Source organism: Dipodomys merriami, unplaced genomic scaffold, assembly GCF_024711535.1.
Source record: "Dipodomys merriami isolate MVZ:Mamm:240054 unplaced genomic scaffold, mDipMer1.0.p SCAF_128, whole genome shotgun sequence".
NCBI classification, from domain to species: domain Eukaryota; kingdom Metazoa; phylum Chordata; class Mammalia; order Rodentia; family Heteromyidae; genus Dipodomys; species Dipodomys merriami.
The window spans coordinates 873,871-899,279 of record NW_027202582.1 but is presented as its reverse complement, the minus strand read 5'-3'; the positions used below and the strand labels follow the sequence as shown (position 1 = coordinate 899,279).

Genomic DNA, 25,409 nt, shown 5'->3' with positions numbered 1-25,409 from the left:
TGAAGCTCTAGGTGATTCTTCCTTTGGGCTGTTGGTCACCTGGTAGGGGCCAGGCTAGGATGCGGAGGGCTGGCCAGGGGAACCCCCCCCCCCGCTGTGCCCAGGCCTCTAAGGTATCCCAAGGAGCCAGAATGGCAGTCAGCCACAGCCCAGAGGGAACGGGGCCAGACTCAGGACTCCACAGGGCTTTCGGGGTGACTGGCTCCCGGAAGCTTAGTGTCTCCTCTGGGGGAAGGCCCATTATGGGAGGTGGGGCGCGACACCCTGCGGAGCAGCAGAGCATGTTTGGGAGGCAGGAAGCAGCCAGCGTGCGCATGCTCCCGCGCACCATCTGACACGCCAGGCTGCACAGGCTGGCGGCCCAGCGCAGATGTGCGCCCGGCGCCCGCCATCTCTGCCCGCACCTCCTGTACCTGGGCCAGGGCAGGCGGCCTCAGCCCGGCAGGCAACTGGCACTAATTGTGAATTAATAAGTTAATTAATACGTGCCACATATGACCTCAGCTAATGCTTCCAAAACCTTCCAGTTCCATTCTGTCCACCTTAGGGTGCCAAGGTGAGGCTCTGGGCAAGACATAGCCAGCTGGGAAGCCAGGCAGGAGAAAGTGGGGGCCAAAGACAGATGTCCTGGTCCCCAACTCTGGCCTGGCTGCCTCAGGGGGATGGGTGTGAGGCACTGGGTGGGGAGGGGGCCTGCCCAGGTCACAGGACAGAAAACAGGCAAGGGCTGGGTAAGGGGGCATGCATGGGCCACAGCTAGATTCCCCACCCATGCAGGGGGTACACCGAGGAAGGAGGATGCAGCAGGGGGCTATGCCCGGCGCCCGCGGCCCTCAGAGGCTCATGGTGGGAGCCCCGGCATGGCTCTGCCTCTAGCTGGAGAGGGTGGCTTCACCCCCTCGGAGGCTACAGAACCCCTGAAACAGGGCAGCTGGGCAGACCTGAAGTCTCTACTTTGAGGTCACTATGAGATCCTGCTCCACATAGAGCTGAAGGGAGTTAGAGTTCACAGGCCCCCCAGAAGCTCAGGGTAGGGACTGCTGAGCCGCACAAGGGACAAAGCCACCACACCGGTCGGGGAGGACACAGGACCTCCCCTCCGCCCCCCACTCAAGAGCAGTTCTTGGTGCACTCTGAAACCTTACAGGTCTTTAATGTCAGCCCCTTGTAGCCAGGGCCAGGGCGGAGGGCGCTCTCCCCGCTGACCCCACCCACAGCACGGGGACCCCACACAGGTGGGTGAAGAGCCCGCCAGGGCTGCCCCACAGGGAGCGGAAGCAGCCGCCCCCAGTTACCCACTGGGTTTTGTTAGCATGGCAGGGTCACAGGGGCTTTCATTTTTCCGTTATGCTTCCTCATCTAGAGATGCTACATGTATTTGGGGGGGGGGTATTTATCTAATGTTGTGTAATTATTTTAATTTCTTTTAAATAAAAGACTGGATCTGCTGGTCCTAATTTTAGCTCCTGGGATTCCTGCCTTCTGGCTCCCACTGCCTTCCAGGCAGCCCTCCTCCTCCCTCTCCCTCCCCCACCCCCCAGCACCCAGCAGCCAATGCGTGGCACCTATGAGCCCGTGAGGAGGTGTGGCTGGGAGCAGCACCCCCCCCCTGGTGCCCGGGCAGGGCAGGCGTTATGAGTTCAGAGATTCGATTGGGGCCCACATCATCTTGTCTGCCGGGAGGATTTAGTGCGCTGGCTGCGGTCAATAGTGCGTTTGTTTTGCTATCGACCCACCAAGCAGCTCCCAAGCTGCCCGCCCGCCCGCCCCTGCATCCCTTCCGCTCAGGCGACTCCAGGTCCTGGGCCTGGAGTCATTGCTACACTGCAGACCTGGGGCTTCTCAGTCCCCCCCCCGCCTCCCCGGCCCAGGCCTCTTCCCACCACTGGTCCCTGGGTGGGTCTTAATTCTAACCCCCCCCCAACATATCCTCCCAGGGTCTTGGATGGCCATAGCCCTGGGGAGGATGGGGTGGGCGGCTCCCTGGCTCTGACTCTAGGACCCCCAAGCCATTAGGCTCTGTGGCATCTACTTCATAAATCAGCAAACAGAGCCCCAGAGAGGCAAGCTGACACTACCTGTGGCTGGAGCAGCCTTGCTGGTGTGCAACTGGTCTGGCTCAGTCCAGAAGCAGGGACTAAGAGAACTTTTCCTTGGCCACTCGCTCTGCTCCGCCCTCTCCCTGGCCTTGGGAAAGGAAGACACTAGGCTTCACCTATGAGAGTCACTCAGTCAGCAAACAGGGTAGAACCCAGGAGCACCCTCTCACCTGGTGCAGCCCTGGGCTTGGTAGAAATGGATGTCGGTTCCCTGAGAGAGGGATGGGGTGGGGAGTGGGGGCCTGGGAAGGCTGCAAGGGGAGCCTTTTGGACGGAGCTCTGAGGGGTGAATAGAATAGTGTGGGTGTGGGTACATATGCTGGTATATGGGCTTGAACTCAGTTGAGGCTTAGGCACTATCCCTCGTTTGTTCCAGGCTGGCACTCTACCACTTGAGTCGCAGCTTCACTTCCTACTTTTTTGGTGGTTAATTTGGAAATAAGAAGTCTCACTGACTTTTCTGCCCTGCGCTGGCTTTGAACTTCACCCTCCCAAGTAGCTAGGATTACAGCCATTAGCCATTGTCTCCAGGCTGAATAGAATTTGACAGAGCAGAAAAGCACCCAGTGATGGGCCCTATGGGAGCAAAGGCCAGCTGCACCCCGCCCTACACAGGAAGGAATGGATATGAAGATGGCCACTCCAGGCCACTCCATGAGTCAGGACAGGCTGTGGACTGTGGACACGGTGTGGTGTGCAGAACACATACAACCCATCCTGTCTCCAACTCCCTGGGGAACCAGAGACAGCCCCTTCCCCAGCTGTCCTAGAAGGGGCTCTGCCCCTCCCCTCCCCACTTCCAAAATGAGAAAGTGCCAAAAAAACAAAAAACAACGATTATCGTTCATGCCTCATCTCCCCCAAAAGTTATTAAATTTCATTCCACGAACAAATAAATCCATTTTTACTGCAGCAGGAGGCAACGGCAACGGTTTGGCTGTTTTACCTTTTTTATTTTTCAAAGTCCTGTTAAATCTGCCCTGATCTGCTGGGAGCCCCCCTCTCCCCCAGCCCCAGCGCACCTGGGTTGCTTATGCTGTGTTGTTTTCTTCCTTCTGGCTGTAGCTGCTGCAGCCAGATCCCACCTGACCTGCTCCCTGCACTCTCCGGAGGCCTTCCCCATCCCCAGCCTGCCCACAGGGCAATGCTTCCCCAAACCCTGTTTGTTTGGCATTTTATAGTTTTCCTAACACTTCCCTGCACATGCCTCCCGCCCAGGTCCTGGTGGGGAGGTGTTGCCCACTCCCTTTTGCAGGAGAGGAAAGAAACAGAAAAGCCAGACGCTTGCCATCTCCGCAGCTCTCCTGGCCTCTGATCCCTTCCCCAAGGCTCCCCCGCCCCCCTCCCAGCCAGCCGACATCTCTGACAAGTCACTTACCTCCTATCTCTGTCACCTGGCAGCTCTGTCACAGTAGGCACAAGCCCTGAACCCACAGCCTCAACCTCTGTAAGGGTGGAAAGGGGCTTGGTAGCATCAGCTCCCCCTTCAGGCCACCATGAAGATGGCAGTAGTTCCAGAGCGCAGCCGATGGCTTGGTATTTGGCGGTGGCCTTTCTCCTTACTCCAGTCCCCCAGTTTCCAGCCCCCCTGCTTGGATCCCCTGCCCCTCCACGAGAAGGCATGGATCTGGCTTGGGGAGGGGGCGTGCAGGCAGTATATGCCCTTTGTAGCTGAGGTCCGAGATGACTCCCAGGATAAATCCTCCTCCATCCCAGGATAAATCCTCCTCGCGGTTATTTTTTTTCCCTCCCTCAACCATTTGCTAAAGACTTAATGACTGTCGATAAGACGCCTGTTGCTGAGCCTCAGGCGGCAGTGGCAGCTGGCTGCAGGTTTCCTGGGGGAACATTAGTGAGCATGGGTGTCACCATGCCCCACCCACGTGTGCCAGGGCCCCTGTGGGCATCAGGCCCGAGACTGCCTCCCTGTGCCAGGAGGGGGTCAGGCCACTGCAGGGCCCAGCCAGCAGCTGTGAGCCCAGCTCTACATCTGGGGTCTTGCTTAGGAGACAAAGCCCTTCACCTCCGTCCCGATCCAAGCTTCTCCCAGCTGTGCCCCCACCCAAACCCAGGACCAGCAACTTAGCAGAAATGGGCATGAAGACCCCCTTCCCAGAGACCAGACTAGGAGAGGGGAATCTGGCTCCGTTCTCTTCATCTCCCGCTGAGATTACTGGGACTGGAACCAGAGAGGAACCCCTGGAGCCCATCTGCACCTCCAGCCCACCCAGCCTTGGCCCGTGACAGGGCTCCTGCCCCCCCCCCCCACACCAGGCGCTGACAGCTGACAGCCCATGTGCCACCAGGCCTGGCAGCACCTTCTCCTCTGGGTTGGGAGCTGTCTCAGGTGTCAGATGGGATTGTGGTTCCAGGTGACGACGTCCACAATGTGCACGCTCCCATACACACATACACACACACACACACACACACACACACACACACACAGAAGAGCCGCTTCTGGCTCTGCCCTTGTCTGGCTGGGGGAGGGGTGTGCAAAACCACCCCTCCCCCAGCCTTTTGGGCTCCCTGGGGATGCCCCCTCCTCTCCTCTCCTCTCCAGGGCTGATTAGCACGCAGCGCTATCAGGCAAGGCAGCTCCAGATAGCGTTCCCATGGCTGGCTGGCTGGCTGGCTGGCTGGCTGGCATGTCCCTGGCTGAGGTAGGGACAAAGGGGCTGAGTTACTGCTTTTGAGAAAAGCCCGGAGGCTGACCCAAGCTGAGATGGGGAAGAGCTGCTGGGGGCTCGGCGTCATCTTGAGCACAAAGGTCATACCCTGGGTGGCCATGGGTTCAGAGTCCATTATCTGGCCACTCAGACTTGCAGCTGGCACCATGTGGCTTGCCTGTCCTCAGCTGCGGGACAGGAGCAGTGAAGTCAGGACCTAGGGGACAGGCTGGAGGAGGCAGAAGCACTGGGCCTCCCTGGCCTGTTTACCTGTCAATCAAATGGGAGCACAAGCCGTGCCAGTTTGCAGGAACGCGGGATTTCCCCCAGCTGTGAATGTGTGGGTAACCTTGTCACACACGGAAACTTTTGTGGGCTCTAGTCTGTGCCAGCTCAGCCTGTGCCCAAGCTCCTTTATTCTTGTCTGCCCCCCTGGGACTCGGCGGGGGGGCGGGGGGAGGGGGGAGCTAACTCCCAGGGCATGCTGGGAGCTGGGTTTAAGGCAGGGATCTAAGCAGCTATGGGCCTGGGCCTGGGCAGGCCTGGGCTGAGCTTGCCAGGGCTGGGAGGTATGAATGTCCCCAAAGAAGGAACAAGGCAGGGACAGGCAGGTGCTGGGTGGGGGCTGGCCACCTCTTCCCGCTGCCTGGATTGAAGGGGTCCCTGGCACGACTCAGAGGTAGAACGTCACCTAACAGAAGGCAGACACCTTGCCAACAGCCCCCCATTGTGACTCCTGGCAATTCCAACGGCTCTCTCTCAGCACCGTTAATTTACATTTTGATTCAACTTTCTTAATTTTCCTTCAACTTCATACGACTCCAGTTTGAGAATCATTTTAATGTATTTATCTGCAAGGCAATTTGTTAAATAACCCCCAAGACTCGGCGGTTTTCCGTCCTGAGCTTTTTATTGCAAGGCTGCTTTAAATTAAATTAGTCGTCAGGGCCCCTGAGTGCAGTGGAACGGGATGAGTTCACCGCCAGCCCTCTCGTAAAAGTTACGCAGACTGCCGGCTAAAAGCCCACGCAGGAAATGGGTGCCCAGCTGCCGCCCGGCCCTGGAGTCCATGGGGAGTGTAGAGGTGATGCGGATGCCTGCCACATCTGAGCAACAAACAGCTCCAGGAGCCATCCCCAGATCACACATGGAGGCGGTGGGCTGAAGCTGGCGTGGGCTGGGACAAGCCCTCCCTGGATGCCCCATCGCCAGCCACCTGCTCAGCGACCCTGGCCAGCATGTGCCGCGCATGCGCCTCACCTACCAGGGGCCACGGGGGAGGGCAAGCCTGTGTCCGGGTCTCTGTGCTGGGGAGCTGGGGTGGTGTGTGAGGCCCGTCCCCCCCGGTCCCCGCTGTTCTCCCTTCCATCGGCAGAGCTGGCATCTGCGCTGGCTATCACCTGGGCCGGGGGCATGATTTGTGAGCTGAAAGGCGCAGGTATTGAATCTATATTTCATTTTCACGTCAGCAGCTGCTATTTTGCCCGATAATGGATTCCCCCCTCACCGTCCTCTGGAGACTGAGGAGGCTGACGCTCCCTCCCTCCCCCTCACCCCTCCTTTTCCCTCCGGCCCAGGCTCCTGTCTCCAGCTCCTGGGAGCTTCAATGGTCTCCTACCCCTGCCTGTGCCTGTGGGGAAAGGGGGACATCCATCCTGCTGGGCCTCAGTTTACCCCTTCCTCGTGCCTCATGTTCCCCAGATAGCCATTTAGCTCTGTGAGATGGCTCATGTTTCCTGTTGCCTGTAACATCTCACGCCTTCCCCCAGTAGGGGAGTAGGGTGAGGGCTCCAGGGGGCTCTCTAGTATGGGGGAGGGGACTGTATCACGGCCCTACATCCTGGGGCTTTACACTGACTTTGCTCCTCAGGCCATACACTTGGCAGTTTGTGCCTGTGGAAAAGGGGGTTCTCAGGAGATCTATTATTCAGGGAGTCACGGTACTCAGGGCACTGGTACTCAAGAGTCAGCCTCACATCGCCTTCCCATCCAGAACAAACATCGAAGGAGAGTGGTTACTTACTATGTATGTGTGTGCATGTGCCTACCCAGGCATGCCAGGACTACGGTGTGAACTTATGGCCTGGGCGCTGTCCCTTAGCTTTTTCTTTTCTTTTAGTCAGTCATGGGGTTTGAACTCTGGGCCTGGGTGCTGTCCCTCAACTCTTCAGCTCAAGGCTAGAGCTCTACCACTTGAGCCACAGTACCACTTCCAGTTTTCTGGTGGTTTGTTGGAGATAAGAGTTTCGTGGCTTTTCCTGCCTGGGCTGGCTTTGAACCATGATCCTCAGATGTCAGCCTCCTGAGTAGCTAGGATTGCAGGCCTAGCTCCTTAGCTTTTTCACTCAAGGCTGGTGCTCTACCACTTGGGCCATGACTCCACTTCTGGCTTTTTGGTACATAATTGTAGATGAGAGTTTCATGGGCTATCCTGCCTAGGCTGACTTCAAACCTTGATCCTCAGATCCACTTAACTACTCCTAAGTAAAGATTACAGGCTTGAGCCACCAGTGCCCAGCTATTTAAAACATCTTTCTAGCCACTTGGCAAGCTCCTATTCATTCCTCAAGACCCACACAAAGATCCCCTCTCCTGGGAAGTTTTCCTGGGGAGTTCCCCCATCACACTTGGCTGTGGGTAGGTTCTTGCTGGGGCCTCTGTTCATGGTGGAGGACGTGGTCTCCATCGGATCTCTTCTGTGTGCACAGCTACCGGCAGCCAGGGAGCATCCTTAGGATGCGACTCTTGTCTTCCCCAGCCCCCTCGGTCTGGCTCCAGTGCCCACCCCAGGCTCCTTCACGCAGCTCGCATCCCCAGCACATCTTCCATCACCGCCCAGTGTCTGGCCTGCCTGCCCTCCCCCCCCCCCCCCCCGCCCTCAGACAGTACTCTAGGTGTCTGGGTCACCACAGTGTCACCACAGTATCCCTCCTGCCTGGTGCCCTGCCTGCTGTGTCATCCCTGGCAGCGAATGGATGAATGCTCAAGGTTCGTGTGGAGCTGGGCTTTGGCCTCCCCGTGCCCGAGGTCTTGGCCAGCATTTCTCCTCTGCCAGCCTTTGCCAGGCCCGGCTCCAGCGAGGAAGAATGGGATGGGGCGACCCCCCAGGCAGCCCTTCCTGCACTCCGCTGTGGAAGGTCTTGCCTGGGCCCTGGCACCCTGCATGCTGGCATTTAGGAGAGGACCAGAGAGAAGCCAGGCCCAGGTCAGCCAGCACGCAGGCCTCAGGAGAGAGCACGTCGTGTGGCAGCCAGGGCAGGGCCCAGGCCCCTGGTTCTGGCCAAGAGAAAACAGACCGACTGTCCTGATGCCCAGAGGCCCAGGGTCAGCCACAGCCTGTGACCCTGCCCAGCCTGGGGAGCCCCATGCGCTCCCCCCCCCCCCCCCCGCAGAAGCTAGAGGAGTCTGCAGCGCGGCTCCGCGGCTTTTTGTCCCCGACCCTGGGCTACGCAGTTGGGGATTTTTCCCTTTGCTAATGTTTTATTCATGTAAACCCAGCCAGCATCTGTCCTCAGAAGAAGAGAGAAAAGATGCAGAGAGAGGGACTGGGGAAGCAGAGGCAAGAGAAGACCGGGGTTTATATGGGAGCTGCCCTTCCCAGCCAACCAGCAGAGATGCGGTCTCTCCACACTCCCTGACAACCATCGCCATGCAATTCATTGTCACCTCTTCCGCTTTCACCGGCTCCTTTTCAAACCTCTCTGCAGCTCGCTGGGGACAGCCTGCTTGTCTCCTGCCCCCCTCTCTGGGGCCTGGGAGGAAGCGGGAGGCATTGTCTGTGCTAATTGCATTGTTAGACCGAAGGTGCTCATGTTCGGCTGTCTAATTTGGGGCCTTTATTAAACATGATTGCTGGCTGACAGCCGGCCGAGGACTGGCATGGCTGCCCTGGGTGGTGGGGGGGGGCGCTGGTTTCGCTGTATGCTGGCATGTTTCTTGCTACCCCTAGACACCCAGCTACTGCCTACAGCCCTCCAGCACGCAGCCACAGCACCCTGACCTCACTCCTGGGCGAATCTTATCCCCACATAAGCTTTAAGGAGCAGAGGCTGCACAGCAGCAGCCGGCCTTTGGGTCCCTGTGCCAGGGTGCCCTGCCCCCACCCTTGATGATTTCCTATTCATTTCCTCAAGAAACACCAGGGCTGGGCACTGGTGGCTCATACCTATCATTCTAGCTACTCAGCAGGCTGAGATCTGAAGATCGCAGTTCAAAGCCAGCCCAGGGAAAGTCCATGAGACTCTTATCTCCAGTGAGCCACCAAAAAGCTGGAAGTGGAGCTGTGTCTCAAGTGGTAGAGTGTCAGCCTTGTGCAAAAAAGCTCAGAGACAGCACCCAGGCCCTGAGTTCAAGCTCCAGTACCAACACCAGAGGAAAAAAATCCCCAAAGAATAAAGATGTGAGCCAGGCACTGGTGGCTCACGCCTGTAATCCTAGCTACTCAGAAGGCTGAGATCTGAGGATCTCAGTTCAAAGCCAGCCCAGGCAGGAAAGGCCATGAGACTCTTATTTCCAATTAACCACCAGGAAACCAGAAGGGGCACTTTAAATTCAAGCCCCATGACCGACCAAAAAAAAAAAAGAAGAAGAAGAAAGAAAAATGACATGCTTTTCTATGAAAATAGTGTGTAACAGAAAATCCCATAAAACTATTGAGTCTTTCCTGTGGTTTGAGATCCACTGTGGCCACAGGCCCAGCAAGCCATTGAGAGCTCACAGCACTGGTTTTCTGAGAGACTTAGCTTCAGACCCGAGCTGGTGTGGTGCCCCACCTAAGTACACACACATCTCCACATCAAGGTATAAACCCGTCACAGGTACCAACTCATCTCGCCAAGGTGCCACACCCAGGTACACATGCCTCCTGTCCACACCCAAGTGTGCACAGGCCTCACGTTCGTTCACCCCAGTTTGGGTGTCACGTGCAAAGGATGGGGAAGGGCAGGAGGACGCGGCTGAGATCTGTTGTGATGTTCCTTTCAGAGTCCTTTGAGATGCTAGGGCTCTGCCCATTCCTTGCCTTCCTTTCCAGCATTCCCAGTTAGTCCTAGGATGTGGGCAGATCTAAGAAACTCAAGGCTTGGGAGAGCCTCTGAATAGTCCAAACCAGCCCACAAATTCAGGGCTTGGTCTGGGAGGCAGGCAAGGCTTATCCACAGATTCATACCTCTGCTGTTCACTGAGCAACTACCATGTGCCAGGCACCATGCAAGGTACAAGGGTCACTGGAAGAAGTGGTTAGGGAGGTGCAGCCCTCATAGTGCGTCAGGACCAGGAGACTGTGGAAAATGATAGCATGGACCAGACAGGTGTCTGTGTGAAAAGACAACCGTGGTGATCTCAGGAGAAGTGCAGGAAGTTTTCATGGAGGAGGAGGCATTTGGGCGCAGCTAGGTGAGTGGCAGAAAAGGAAGTAAAAACACACCAGGCAGAGGCTTGTCCAAAGTCGTGAGCAGGGCAGGATTTGTTTAAAAATTGCCTTCAGAAGCCTGGGGGGGAGGGGGGGGGGTTGAGGGGTATAAACCCAAGTTCAAGACCATCTGAGTTACTCCCCTGGAAATTAAAGTTGGAACTTGTTGCACCCCCAAAGAGATCATTTAAAACCGCAGAGAGAGCCAGCTACAGATAGCACAACCCACCCAGCATCTGGAGCCAGGCCTGGGTGGTGTGTGCAGGGTGGGGGGGGCGAAGCCGGGTGGCGGGGCTTGGCGGGAGGAGGCGGGGCGGGGCCTGGCGGGAGGAGGCAGGGCGGGGCGGGGCAGGGAGGGGCGGGGCCTTGCGGGGAGGAGGCGGGGCGGGGCAGGGAGGGGCGTGGCCTTGCGGGGAGGGGGCGGGGCAGGGAGGGGCGGGGCCTTGCGGGGAGGGGGCGGGGCGGCCGGGCAGCGAGGCCCCGCGTGGAGAAGGGCGAGGGCGGACGGCCGGGCGGAGGCGCGGGGAGCATCCATCCGCCCTGACAGCCCGCAATTACACCGCGTGATCGCCAGATTACTCCAAATGCATTTATTACAGGGGTTAGAAGCGGGGGACTTATTTACTGGCAAATCCATACTCATTACAAGACTCAGCCTAGCCTGGACTGAAAACAGCTCAACTGAAACAAATAATTACCAAAGTCCTTCCAGCGCGAGGCTCTCAGGTGGTCGTGCGTCCGGGGAGACGTGGCCCCGAGCGCCCGCCAAGTGCGGGGAGAAGAGGGAGGCGGCAGCGGGCGGGCGCAGGGGTCGGGAGGGGAGGTGCGCATGCCCGCCGAGGTCATGAATATGCAAATGAGCCCGGACCAGCAAGCACGCCCTGCCCAGCCCCACTGGGGGAGAGGGGGGCCCGAGGGGGGGGCCCCAGGGCCGCTGGACTCAAGACTGGGCCTGAGGGCCACCCCAGCCGGCTTTTCTCTTTCTTTTGGAGGTAAACACATGAAGCTGGGCACAACGCAGTCACTAGGCCACTGAATGAATGAGGCCAGGCCATGGGGGCTCACGCCTGGAATCTTAGCTACCTAGGTGGCTGAGATCTGAGGATTGTGGGGTTCAAAGCCAGCCTGGGCAGGAAAGCCCAGGAGATGCTTATCTCCAATTAACATTTTAAAGAGCCCGAAGTGGCGCTGTGGCTCAAGTGGTAGAGTGCCAGCCTTGAGCTGAATTGCTGAGGGACAGCGCCCAGGCCCTGAGTTTAAGCCCCAAGACCTGCACAAACACATGCATACGTGTGCATGCACACACATACACTGGATGGATGGATGGATGGATGGATGGATGGATGGATGGATGGAAGTGAAGTCTAAGATTTCTCTCCAGATCAAACATGGGGGGCTACTGGCCGGCCCCAGGGGGTCCCAGGCAGGAGTCTGCCCTGTCACAGGCTTACAGAGCTCTGCCCTGGGGTTGGGAAGGTAGCTCAGTGGTAGAGCTTGCCTCTCATGCTTGTGGCCCTGGGTTTGATTCCTTAGCACACATAAATGGAAAAGGCTGGAAGTGGCGCTGTGGCTCAAGCACTACAGTGCTAGCCTTGAGCTAAAGAGCTGAGGGACAGTGCCCAGACCCAGAGTTTAGGCCCCATGACCAACAACAACAAAAAATAAAGAGCTCTGCCCTGTAGGCTGAGAGCTGCCAGGCAGCTGGCAGGGTGTTGGGTTTGGGAGGAGGGGGTGCAGGTGGCACAGGCAGACCCCTAGCTCCTAGATGTCTTCCAATCCTCCTGTAACTCCAGGACTAGGAAAGGCACTGGGTTTGCCTGGAGCCCTGCCTTCCATTTTACAGATGAGGAGACTGAGGTCTGTGTAGGCACAGGCCTGCACAGCTCCTTGGAGCAACAGGGTGGAGAGCTGGCACCTGGCAGTTGTGGGGCCTCCTAGCGGGCAGTGACAGCGATCAGTGCCCGAGTGCCCGCATGGGAAGCTGTCAGGCTGATTGAAATGTGGACCCGGCCTTTGCCCGCTGGGCAGATGCTGGCATTGCCGCCTGTGCCTTAAATATTCATTCACTTGACAGAACACTAATTAAACAAAGTAAGGTGCATTATTACTTGATTAAATTTTTTATTGGCAGCTTAATTGGTCTGTTAGTTGCCCCTTAGGGAGTTGTTCCACTCCTTCCCCCCCGAGTGTGGCCGGGGGCCCCTCACTGCCTGCACTGCCCTTCCCTGCCTGCAGCAGTGTCCAGGGCACCCAAACTGGGTCCCCCTCCCCTGCATCCCAGCGGCCCAGGGCCTCCCTTGTCCTCTGCTTCAAGGGCAACCACCTCCTTGTTCTTTCAGGGGTAAGCAGTCAGCACCCAGGAGTGAGCCTCTAAGGTCAAGCTCTCTTGGGGGATCCTCAAAAAGGAACCTCTGAGACTCCTTGGAGAAGGCTTAGATCCAGACCTGAGGGAAGACCCTGCCCTTCTCAGGGACTGGGCCTCAGTTTCCCCAGCCACACCACTGAGGGCTGGTGGCTTTCCAGCCTTCGAGCCATCTAGATTCCAAACTCCCTAGATCCCTACCCTGGCACAGATGCCTCCCTGGCCACAATCTTGGTGCCATCTTTTCCCCAAATAAAAGTAGAAGTGTCAGCCCAGTGCTGGTGGCACACACCTGTAATCCTAGCTACTCAGGAGGCTGAGCTCTGAGAATCCAGGTTCAAAGCCAGCCGGGGCAGGAAAGCCCATGAAATTCTTATCTCCAATAAACCACTCAGAAAACAGGAAGTGGCACTGTGGCTCAAGTGGTAGAGCACTCGCCTTGAGCTGAAGAGCTGAGGGACAGTGCCCAGGCCCAGAGTTCAAGCCCCATGACCTACAAAAACAAAAACAAAACAAAACTAGAAGTGCTCCTGAGGTTGTTAAACAGATTACTTCCATCAGTATTAAGCCAGGAACTGAGGTTAAAATAACCATTACGATGCCTAGATCAACTATTTTAATAAACTGACTCAATTGAGAGAGGAGAGAAGAGACAGAGAGACATAGAGAGAAGTCTCTTGTAATCAGGAGTGGTCTGGGAGACCCTGAACACTCAGTGGGCCTTTGGAAGGGTCTGGAATGACCCCTAGAGCAAGTGAACCCGCCCTGCCCTGTCCAGTCTCCCTTCCCACTCCCCTACAGGTGGCAAGACAGGCTCTTAGGATGGGGCTCAACCCTTTCCATGCTGAGCCGAACAGCCCTCCCTCAGGATGGGGCTCAACCCTTTCCATGCTGAGCCGAACAGCCCTCCCTCCCCTCCCCCCTGCAGCTGGGAGCCACAGATGCCTCTGTACCTGAGGCACCTTTACTGGGGCTCTGGCCCCCAGGGTGGGTGGGGCCTGACCCCCCCACCTTCTGGGGATGGCAAAAGGGAAGGGCCTAGGTGTCTGGTCCTTGCAGCAGTGGTCAAACCTGTGTATGAGCCTCAGTTTCCCCCAGGGCAAAATGAGTGTGGAAGGGAGAGGCATAGAGCCAGGCTCTGCAGGTCTGTTCACAAGTCCGCTCGCCGGCCACTCAGCCATCTGGCAAACAGCAGACCTATTTAGGGAGAAAGTGGAGGCCTCCAGGGTGGCCTGGGTCTACACACCCGCCCCGCCCCACCTGGGCTGTGACAGGTGCTCACAACAGACTCAAGTTGGGAGCTGCCCCATCTCGGATCCTGCCCACCCCCAGCTGCCCTCTCCCTCCCTCCCACCCTCCAGAGAGGATCCAGGCCCCGCCGATGACAGAGGTATCGTCTGGCCACCCCAGAAGCCGCCGCTGGCGAGCAGGAGAGGCGAGGTAATTGGCATCGCGGAGGTGGGAGCAGGAAATGAGCGGCCGCAACCGGCGTGGAGCGGGAAGCTGTTCAGTGTCATGGGTCTTATCTAGGAACAGGCTGCCCAATTACAGGGCCGTGCCCGCTACACCCAGCAGCTGGCTGCCACCCGGCCACCCCTCCCCAGCGTCCTCACAGGATCTTGCAGGCCTGGGCCACCTGCTGCCCCTTCTGGAAGGCCCAACCCCCCCCACGTGTGCAGCCGCGGATGCCGTCCCTGGGGCCCGCCCAGGCCCGCCCCTCTCTCCTAGTCACCGAAAGAGGAGAGGATTGATAATTTCACGCGTGGAAAACACTCCTCCATCTATCTCAGAAAGGCCGCCACTGGGGGCTGCGATAGGGTGTCATATATTAGGAAAATAGGCCTGTAATGGGCTGGCAATTGAACATAACGCAGGCCCGTATTACAAGATTACACTGTGCATTACTAGCTGGCTCACAGATGGTGGAGGGACCGCTGTCCCAGGAGGGATGATCTGAGGGTGCGGCTGGGCGGCTCTTCCGGGCCAGGCCGGGCTGGGGAGACGCTGGCAGCATTGTCTTGGGAGACAAAGGCAGCCCAGGGCAGCAGGACCACTGACTTGAGCATTGCGCTGCCTGAGGTCAAATCCCGTGACTTCACCCATTCATGCCTTGGTTTCTATACCTGGAAAGTCGACAGCTGTTGCCCATTCATGTGCGAATTATCCGGGCTCCTGAACACAGCACGAAGCACAGAGCAAGTGCTCAGCAAACCATCTCCCTCACAGAGCAAGTGCTCAGCAAACCTTCCTCCCCACAGAGCAAGTGCTCAGCCAACCTTCCCCATCCTGGGCTTTGCCTGTATGCTCCTTGGTGAGAGAGTCTCAGGTCTGTGGACAGAAGAGCAGAGCAGAGACCATAGTGGCCTTGCAATCCACTCTCCTGACCTTGATCTTCCAGGGGTCATGGACCCCTGGACATCAGGTCCGGCTCAGGCCTCAGGAGGTCACCATGTCATCTGTACAAAGAGCCCCGGGGGGGGGGGTGCTGTTTGTCCTGCAGAGCTCTGACAGGTCTCCCTGCCAGGCTGCTTTCCTGGACAGAGTGTCCTGCAGGAAGGGACTGGTCTGGGTCTTCTCTACCTCTGGGGGTGACAGGATCCTAGCTCAGCATGGCTCACTCCCAGGGGAGGCTCAGTGGGTTGGTCTGTTGTCCTGGAGTTCAAACTCAAGGCTTCATACTTGCTAAGAGGTACTCTATTGCTTGAGACATGTCTTCAGCCCTTTTCTGTTCTGGTTATTTTTGAGATGGGGTCTTGCAGGTTCCCCAGGCCAGGCTGGACCATGATCCCCCTATTTGCATTTCCTGCCAGATCTGGAATGACTGGTGTGTGCCAGTATGCCCGCGCTTTTCTTTTTTTCTTACATGGGCCTGGAACTGTAATCCTCCCTATCTTAGCCTGTATAACTGGGGCGACAAATGCATGACACGACTCCTGGCCCCTCCCAGGGCTTTTAGTTACACTTCAGCAGGCAGAACTGCCCTCCTCCCTCCCCCCCCATAGGAGCTGCACCTGCTCTGAGAGACCCTCCCTGCCCACCCCCACCCCCTGCCCCCAGCCTGAGAAGGAGCTGTTCCATGTCTGCAGCAAGAAAGCAACTGAGCTGCCCCATCCCTGAATTGAGCCCCCTACCAAGCCTGCTCCAGATACCCTGCACCTGTCCTTGCTCCCAGCCCAGCTGTACAAGCCAGGGGCTGGGGGGAGGGGGAGAGTAGCCTTGGGCTGAGGATGTAACTCTGGGGCAGAGCTAATAGGGTTTGATTCCTAGCACAGGGACTATTCAGAGTGGCCCAGATCTCCACGCGGGGGCCCCCCAGCACGGAGGAGCACCCTGTTTGGTGGTAGCTGGTGCAGCGCAGGTGGTCTTTGGGGGCGACACTGGAGAAGAGCAGGGATGCTGGGCAGGCAGCAGAGAGCAGCCCAGAGCCTGGGGCCCCGAGTGTGGGGGTGTACCGGTGATTTCTAGGATGGCAGGAAGCATTCTCGGGGGACAGTCCCATCCCCAGGATCAGCAGCCTTGTGAGAGCCACTAGTGGACAGAGCCCCTGGTGGGCCTGTGTCTCCATCAGTCAGCCCTAATGGGGAGGGTGGGGGGGGGAGGCACCCACCTGGCCCCTGGCTGCGCCTCCACACGGAGCGCTGGGCTGCCTCTCCAGGCGTCTGTCCCTCTCTAGCTGAGCCTCCTGTTCACACAGCTGCTCCCTGTCTTCTCCTCCCCAGACAGCTTGGCTGGGCTATGGTGTGGATTTCCGTGAGGAGGGGCCCTGTCCTTGCCGGCATTAAAGCAGAGCCAGGGGAGTAGGGAGTGGGAGGGGGCTGCCAGGGCTCCCTGGCCCCCCCCCACCAGCTTGTCTGCAAAGCCCACCAGGAGAGGGCCTACCAGCAGCCTGTGGCTCCTTACTGCTGGTGGGGGCTAGGGAAGATACTGCGAGTTCCCTCCTCCCGCTCCCCCTGCCGGCCTCCCAACAGGCAGGACAGATCACCCACCACATCCTGCGGGAGGCTCAGGGCCCGTGTCTGACGGCTTGTCCCTCCTGGCATTGGGCACAGGGATGGGGTGGGAGCCAGAGGGGCATCCGTCCCACTCCGTAGCCCCGGAGGGACAGCGGCCCACAAACAATCACCATCCAGGGCTGGGCTAAGAACTGGACCCTAAGGGAGGCTGAGCCTCACCAGTGCCCTGTCTGTCCAGGGTAAACTGAGGCAGTGTGAGGGAGCAAAGAATCCATCTGTTACTCCATTCCGTGCCCACTGTCTGTGTATCCATCCATCCGTTCACCCATCTGCCCATCCATGGGTATGTGTTGCTTGTGTGACACCTGTCAGACCCTGAGGGGCAGAAGACAGAGAGATGAGGCTCCAGCCTCCAGCGAGCTCACTGCCTGGTGAAGGGCAGTGGACAGAGAATGCCATGTTGTACCCCCTGCTGGGAAAGGACACGGGGGAGAGGCCCCCAACTCCTCCATAGTCCTCTTGGGGTAAGGGGACCCCACAGGCCAGGGGCCTGTGGACATTGGGCTTTTGCTCCCCAGTTCCATAGCTCCCCTCCTAGACTGTGCAAGGCACCGGTCCCCCTGTCCCCTGGTCTCCTTGTCCCCGTCCCCCGTGGTACCTGCTAATGAAGGGCATCTCCACCCACCCAGACACCGGCTGCTTCCAGCTGGTATTTAAAGAGGCGTCTCAGAGTGCGAAGATGGCGTTTGCTCCTGTTCTGCCTCCCCCCACCCCACAGTGTTCCTTTCAAGGTACATCAGAGACAGCTGCAGGCCTCCCTGCACCCCACAGACCTCCCCCCCACTCTGCCAGGCTGCGCTGCACACAGGCTCTGTGCCGGGCATGGCAGATTCGGTGACAGCACAGGGCCAGAGCAATGAGGGCCAATTTCTGGAGCAGACTGAGGGAAGCTGGGAAGAGATAGCTACAGTGGAAAGAGAGGTTCCGGGGCGGGCACTGTTCTGGGGGTCAAACCCAGGACCTCCTGCATGTTACGCAGTCACGTGTCACAGCTCCACCACTGACATGGATCAGCTGAGGGGCTTACTTTACTTTTTTCGGGTGGGAGGCAGAATCACTAAATGCATCCCAGGCTGGCTTTGAACTTACTATGTAGCGCAGGCTGGTCTTGAACTTTTTGGGGGTGGGGTGGGGTTTGATCCTGGGGCTTGAACTCTGGGCCTGGGCGCTGTCCCTGCGCTCTTCAGCTCAAGGCTAGCGCTCTACCACTTGAGCCACATCGGCTCTTCGGTTTTTCTAGTGGTTTATTGGAGATAAGAGTCTCACGGACTTTCCTGCCCAGGCTGGTCTGGAACCATGATCCTCAGATCTCAGCCTCCTGAGTAGCTAGGATTACAGGCGTGAAGCAACAGATGTATAACACCACCGGGGGAATTATTTTTTTAATGAATGACATTAGAAAGTCCCCACCTAGGAGGTGGGTAGAGGACAAATGGTAGAGAGACTCACTGAGGCACGGAGGGTTGGCCACAAGAAAGTTGGCCACTCTGGCAGAAAGAGTAGGGATTCCTGTGTTCCCTGAGAAGCTGGGTCACCTCAACCCACGTAGCCCATTTTCTTTCTTTCTTTCTTTCTTTCTTTCTTTCTTTCTTTCTTTCTTTCTTTCTTTCTTTCTTCTTTCTTTCTTTCTTTCTTTCTTTTTTCTATTCTGCCAGTCCTGGGGCTTGAACCTAGGGCCTGGGCACTGTTCTGAGCTTCTTTTGCTCAAGGCTAGCACTCTACCACTTGAGCCACAGTGCCAATTCTAGCTTTTTCTGTGTATGCAGTACTGAGGAATCGAACCCAGGGCTTTGTGCATGCTAGGCAAGCACTCTACCACTGAGCCACATTCCCAGCCCCCACTTGGCCCATTTTAAAGATGAGGAAACTGAGGCCCACAGATGGTGGCTTGCCCTGGTCCATGGAGCCGCCCGAGGCTGCTCGTAGGCTGCCATTCTGCACGCTGTCAGGGACTCTGGGCAGACAGGAGATGAAAGGGAGGAGGGTTGCCAATGATTGTTTTGCGGGGAACCCAGCAGCCACTCTGTTGGTATTTACTGGAAGTGTCACCTGAATTTGTAGAACGTGTATTTTCTGAAGAGCCCCGAGCGCACAGACTCCTGGGGGAGGGACACTTCCTGCCTTTGAAAACTTGTTAATAATCCTCCTTGTCAGGCAGTTCCTCCTCTGTCTAACCTAAATCTCTCCTGTCATGGCTTGAGCCAACTGTCTCTGCCATGACTTAGCGCATCCTCGCTGCTTCTGGGGACACGGCATACAGCTGTCTCCAAGGAGGAGGGGCATCTCCTTTCCCCTGCTTCTCTTTCAGCCCCGGCATCTCTCCCTTTCCTGGGCTAGCCGTGGGCTTCCTTCGTCTGGGAGAAGCTGGGCTCTTCATCCCCTGTCCCAGGCTCAGGTGACAGCTGTCTCCTCCTGCCACAGGACCAGAGCCTCCCTGCCCCAGCCCGGCTGGAGAGGAGCCGAGCAGATCACAGGATCACGGGGCAGAGAGCTCGGCATGGTGCCTGGCGCACAGGAAACGCTGTGTGAAGATGTAACCGCGTGGTTCTGCCTGCGGGAAGCCGACCCCGTGCCAGCAGAGGTGGGCGGGTAGGACGCTGGGTAAGGAACCCAGGGGGACATGGCCCTGCATCCCCCGCTCTGCTGCAGCTCCCGGCGACCTCGGGCAGACCCCGGGGCTCCGGGGCCCTTACCAGTCACAGGCTTTGCTCCCGCTGGGCTGGAAGCAGCCAGGGCAGAGCAGCAGCTCCAGAGCCAGCAGGGCAAGAGAAGGAGAAACTGAGGACTCAAGCTCCTTCCCACAGACAGTGCACCTGCTGAGGGCCGCACTATGATCCCTCAGTGCCCAGCCCAGGGTCCCTGTCCCCTTTTATGGCAGTTCTGGCCCCCATGGGTGCCAAGGAGACTATGCTGGGGGTCATTCCCACAGCCCTGGGTTCTTGGTCATACTCCATGGGGAAGCCTGGCCCAGCACCTCAGCACCCCAAGGGACGGACGCCTGTCCTCGCAGCCACCTCCAAACCCAGACCCGCAGGAAAGTGTGGGCTGCCATAGCCCCCCATATGCAGAGCCTGGCCTGGTTAATCTGCTTCATTAAAGGCACTAATTAATTGGCTTAATTAAAAGGCTAACCTCAAAGCCAGCAGAACTCCCTCCTAATGAGCAGGAGCAGCCAGAGATGGAGAAAGGGTCTCACCTACCTCTGTCCTCAGCCAGCCCAGCCTCAGCTCCCGGTATCTTATCCCAGCACCCAGGAAGCCCCCAGCCTGAGGCAGCCAGGTGACCGCTAGCCCTCTGGCTGGCTCACACACCCCTCCATGGGCCCTGTGGGCTGAAATAGAAGGTCCACATTCACATGTTACAATACTGCTTGGCTACAGTTAAGAGCTCAGACTGTAAGTGTTGTAATTAGATCGGAGCACAGGCAAGGTGCAGCCAATAAAGGTGACTGGGCCAGAGGGACGATGGCTGCCATAGGGGGAGGCTGAGGCAGGCCACGCCGTGCCTGTCTGGCGGGGAGATGGGCAGAGCAGCGCTGGGCTCCATCAGGGGCACTGCTGGCACTGTACGTCAAGAGCCTACAGAAGGAAAAGGTCCTTGGATCACAAAGGGTCCAGGATCACAAAGCTCTGGAGTCAGGTTCAAATCCTAGCTCTACCCCCAGAGCTAAGAAGCTGTGTAGGTTACTTTGCCACTCCCAAGTTCCAGTTCCTCATGTACAGAATACCAGCAGCCAAGGGGTCCAGGCAGGTTCCTCTACCCAGTGTGCTCTTCCAGGCTCAGCAGGAGGCAGTGCTAGGGTCGATTCGTCATGTCTGCTAAGGGCAGAGGATAAGAAGTATAGGTTGGTATCCTGTTCTCATCTCATCCAGCCTGTCAACCCTCAGCAGAGACTGAACCTTACTACAGGCTGATGATTAAGCCTCTTCCATAGTCCCAGGGAATAATTCTCACAAATCCTCCAGTCTTTAAAGACCTCACAGCTCAGAAAGTTTCCTTTCCAGACAAGCTTCCTGCCACCCTTAACAATGGGATCTGAGCATTCCCAGGTTAGGACTGAGGCTCTAGGGAGTTGGCCTGGAGCGATCTTCTGCCCCAAGGTCGGTCTTTCTTACTGAGAAGAGTGATGCTTCCTCTAAAGTGGGATTTGCTTGGGGGAGGGGGGGAGAGTCTCTGCCGCTTCCTCCCTCAGATGCCAGCCAGGTTCATGAGCAACCCCCCCCCCCCCACGCCTCAGCTGTCCACACAGGAATGGCACAAATACATGACACAGTGCTCAGGGACCAAGTAGACTTAACATAGTCACTCCCTACCTCTCTTCTAGCCCTCCAGAAAAGAAAGACAGGACCTCAAGACAGAATGGCTTCTGGCATGTGAAAGCAGCCCAGTTAGGCCTTGTCCCCTGGGGGGAGAGGGCAGGGGGAAAAAGCGGGGGGAGACAGGCAATAAGCCCCAAAACCATAGGCCCTATTCACAGCTTCCTGACATACATGGTACCCAAGGGCCTCAGTAGCCCAACTGATGGCCCATCTGGATGAACTGAGCCTGGGGGTGGCCTGGCCAGCCTCTGGGGGGAGGAGGAGGGGCCAGCCAACCTCAGCCCTGATAGAGAACCCAGGAGCGGCTCTGTGTGGGCCTAGGCCGGTGCTGGCAGCTGGCAGCCAGCAGGCCTGGCCATGCTGAGCCGGCAGCGGTTGGAGGCACAGCCGTCTGTCAGCCCTGTACAGATTCTGTCTCTGCACAAACAGCTGTTAGCCTGCCTGCCCGACAGCTCTGCCGCGCAGGATTGAGTTCCGGAGCAAGGCTCACCCCGCCCTATAATGATGACACTCAAACAGCTCCAGCGGGGGGGGGGGGGGGGGGGGGGGGGGGGGGGGGGGAGGGAGCTGTCACCACCAAGCATCAGGCTCAGCTGCCTACCCTGAGGAGGCCTTGAAAGTGCAGAAAGCAAGGCCTAGGGGTACAGCAGGCCCCGTTAGTCCTCAGGGTTTCCAGGCCCAGTTTTCTTGTAAGTCAAAACCCTGCCCCTAGGTCTGGGTCCTCAGGTGGAGGTGGAGCCCTGGGTGCTCACCGAAGGCGGGGCTTACCCTGAGTCCCACCCACCTGTCAGGCTTTCCTATTAGAATTCTCCTAGGCCAGGCCAATCAGAACCCAGCACAGAGCAGGGCACAGACAGGGTCAGGAGGATTCCACTGCTAGGTTATAGTCACCAAATGTGTGACCTTCACTGTGCGCAGGACTGGCAAATCTCTCCAGGGGATTGAAGCACAAAGCATACAGAGGCAGAAGGGCCCAGGGACACAGGGTTAGGACCAGCAGAGCTGGGACCAGAATCCAGGTCCTGGTGCATTACCACTGTCACACTGGTGACTGCAGCAAAGTGAACGCCAGGCGGGTGCAGACACTGGGGGAGGCCAGCCCTGTGCTGGCCTTGCCCGCTGCCCCTGGGTGGCCTGCGCTCTTATAGCAGGGTTAGCAGGAAGAACAATGCTCTTGGGGTGGAAGCCGTAAGAGCTCTTCTAATGGGCAATGGGGTTATCAACTCTTGCTTCGCACTCCAGGCTGGCACCCAGGAAGGGAGGAGACGGCGCTGCCAGGGTGGAGGAGGGTGTGGGAACCTGCACCTGGCTGTCCCAGAGGCATAAGGGCCCAGAGCCTGGCTTCCCAGCCTCTGGGGAGAGGCTGGGGAAGAGTAAGCCGACCCCTCACCCGCACCATCATTTTATGAGGCTGCTCGTTATTAATATTAAGACCATTAGTTATTTATAATCTAGCGTTCAGACTTGGGCTGGCACAGAGCAGTCCCCAGGCTGCAAGGGCTCTGGAGGAGGCTTGGCCTCTTCCCCAGGACTACGGAGACCAGCTCAGAAGCTTTCCAGGGAAAGGCTAAGAGCCTTGGAAGGGAGGGGGCTGAGAGGGCAGGAAGCACAGGGCAGCCAGCCCCAGTGCTCTCTGCGGAGGACGCCATACAGCCTCTGCACCCATTTCAGAGGGAGAAACTGATCATGCCCAGCAAGAGAGGGTGGTGAGCTTAACAGCAACATACTGCTGGTCTGCAGCCCACCCTGCAGAAGGTAGCTGAGCTCTCTGCCCCCTGAGCTCCATCCCGGGGATCCTGCGCCCGCGCGGTTCCGCACCCTGCACCCCACCTTCCCCACTACACAAAGGTCCTTACCAGAGTGGGAGTAGCTCAGGCCTCCAGCACCTCAGTTTTTGTTCTGAGGCCTCGCCATGTTCCTGTATCCTCTCCATGCTCCCTTATAAATTCTGGCTCAGCCGGGCGCCGGTGGCTCACACCTGTAATCCTAGCTACTCAGGAGGCTGAGATCTGAGGATCGCGGTTCAAAGCCAGCCCGGGCAGGAGAGACCGTGAGACTCCTATCTCCAATAAACCACCAGAAAACCGGAAGTGGCGCTGAAGCTCAAGTGGTAGTGCGCTCACCTTGAGCTGAAGAGCTGAGGGACAGCGCCCAGGCCCAGAGTTCAAGCCCCACGACCGACCAAAAAAAAAAAAAAAAAATTCTGGCTCATCCACAAAGTACAAGCAACAGTTTCACCACACCAAGCCCACCTCTCTGAGTGCTGTTTCCTTGGCTGTAAAATGGGGTGATACCCCCCCTCTACCACTGCAGTCCTGCAGTGAGGGTCACGCCAGTGGCTGAGAGCTCTGAATGGTAGATGAGGAAAAGCTGTGGCTGTGCACACGTGGCGGCCCTGGTAGCAGTACATGGCAATTCAGACACTCCAGACCAGATAGTGCATGCCTGTCATCCCAGCTACTTGGGAGGCTGAGAAAGAATCACAAGTTTGAGACCAGCCTGTGAAAAGTTAATGAGGCTAGATCTCCAAAAATAAACACAAAAGAGTTGAGGGCATAGCTCAGTGGTACGGGGCGTGGGCAAGGGAGTTGCTGAAGTGGTAGAGAATCTGAGTTCAAACCCTAGCATCACCAAAACAACAACAAAAAGGATGTGCTCAGGAAGGGACCCCACTCCAGCCCTAGCGTCGTGACTGGGTGAGTTTCCTATCCTTCTGGCACCTGCTACAGCTGTTCATGCACCGCACCCTGCTGCGTTTACAGGGCTGCTGTGAGGGCTCGAGGCGTGCGTGGACAGTTTATCCGCAGCCCTGTCCTTAGAACTGCTGACATTGCCACGGTGACCATTAACCCAACTTGGGCCACAACACAACTGGGGCCTCTGTCTTCATGGCTAGATCTGTGACTGGGGCCTCCTGGGGTCCCCCGCCATGCCATCTGAGCCCACCCCGGGCCAAGGGCAGGTCCAGCACAGTCCTTCCCGGGACACCCCGGTCTCCCACAGACAGGGGGTTCTGTCCTGCTGACCCCAGGTCAAGGCAGGGGCACCAGCGCTGGCACAAAGGCCGGGCTGTCTTTGCCTCTGGTGGGCCAGCTGCCCGTGGCCGGCCATCTTGCCACAAAGAGGCCTTTGAGCAGCTGTGGGCGGGAGCCTCACTCTCCTTGAAGGCCCCCGGCTCTCACAAGCCCTGTCTGTCTGCAAGGCCACAGGGCAAGGGAGGCAGCTGCTGTGGGGGGCAGGGCCCATGCCCAGCCCTGCTCCTGAGCGTGCTCTCTCCCAGCCTCTCCACGCTCCGCTGGGGATGCCAGGCTAGGCCCCCACGCAGGCAGGAGAGTCAGGGTCTCGGCTGTGATGACCCGCCATGATGAGTGTGTGGTCTGGGAAAGCCCTGTCTTCACACAGGTAGGGCCTGGGCCTGGGGCTCTGCCTCTCTGATTCCCTCTCTCTTGGGGTCAGTTTCCTCATCTGTAAAATGGAGGCTCCCAGTACACAGGGGCCGCTGTGAAGACTAAACGAAGCCAAGTATAGTGGTGCACTCCTGAAATGGCAGCACTCAGTGGTAGAGCCAGAAGGATAGGGTTCGAGGTCAGTCTGGGCCACATAGCAAAACTCTGTCTCAAAGAAAGTAGCTGGGTGCTTCTATAATCTTAGCTACTCGAGGCTGAGATCTGAGGGTCTCGGCTCAGGGCAGCGGGGTGAGTCCCCTGATCTGAGGTTTGATGCCAGCCCAGGAAGGAAAGCCCATGAGATTCGAATCTCCAAGTAACCACCAAAAGGCCTGACAGTGGAGCTGTGGCTCAAGAGGTGGAATGCTAGCCTTGGGCAAAAATGCTCAGAGACGGTACCCAGGCCCTGAGTTTAAGTCCCAGGACTGGCACCAAAAAAAAAAAAAAAAAAACAAAAAAACCAGGCTTGATATCACCCATCTCCAGGCTGCAGTTCAGAGAAAGTAATTTATGAGCATGCTTCAGCTCCGAAGCCTTGGGTGGGAGGAACTGGTGAATCTGATTAAACAGCACCTGTCTGGGGCCGGAGGAGTGGCAGTAAGGTGGGTAGATATACGATGTGTAAATCTGAATGTGGAGCCTGCCAAGTGGCTTGCAGGAGGGCCGGGGGAAGTCTGGCCTTCCCTCAGTCAGGGAGGGCTGCACGTAGGAGGCGCGGTGAGGCGTGATGTTTGCAGATCCAGGGGGCGCACATTTGAGGGCTGAGGGGTGAGACGCTGAGGGCCAGCGTGCCAGAGGGGCACAGACCAGCTGGAGATGAGGCTGAAGGAGGTCTGAAATGCCAGGACAAAGGCTTTGGACTGCAATTTTTTCAGAAACGGATGGTCACAGAGCCACTGAGTGCCTTGATTCCATTAGACATTAAAAAAACAACAACATCTGGCATTATCCGGGCAAAAGGATGGGGGGGGGCGCTCCTATTCCGTGTCCCGTCTTTGCTGCCACTATGGTTTAGAGCAAGCAGACCCATGGGTCCCATCTACTGCGCGCCTCTGCTAGCTGGGGGACACTGCAGGCCTGGCTCCGCGCTC

General features: G+C 57.7%; 1 protein-coding gene across 2 annotated transcripts in view; it reads left to right on the top strand.

Moving 5' to 3' along the window:
* The window catches only part of Macrod1 (mono-ADP ribosylhydrolase 1), a 140,812-nt gene that overhangs the window by 74,047 nt on the left and 41,356 nt on the right, over positions 1 to 25,409 (top strand). The gene's annotated exons all lie outside the window — the stretch shown is intronic.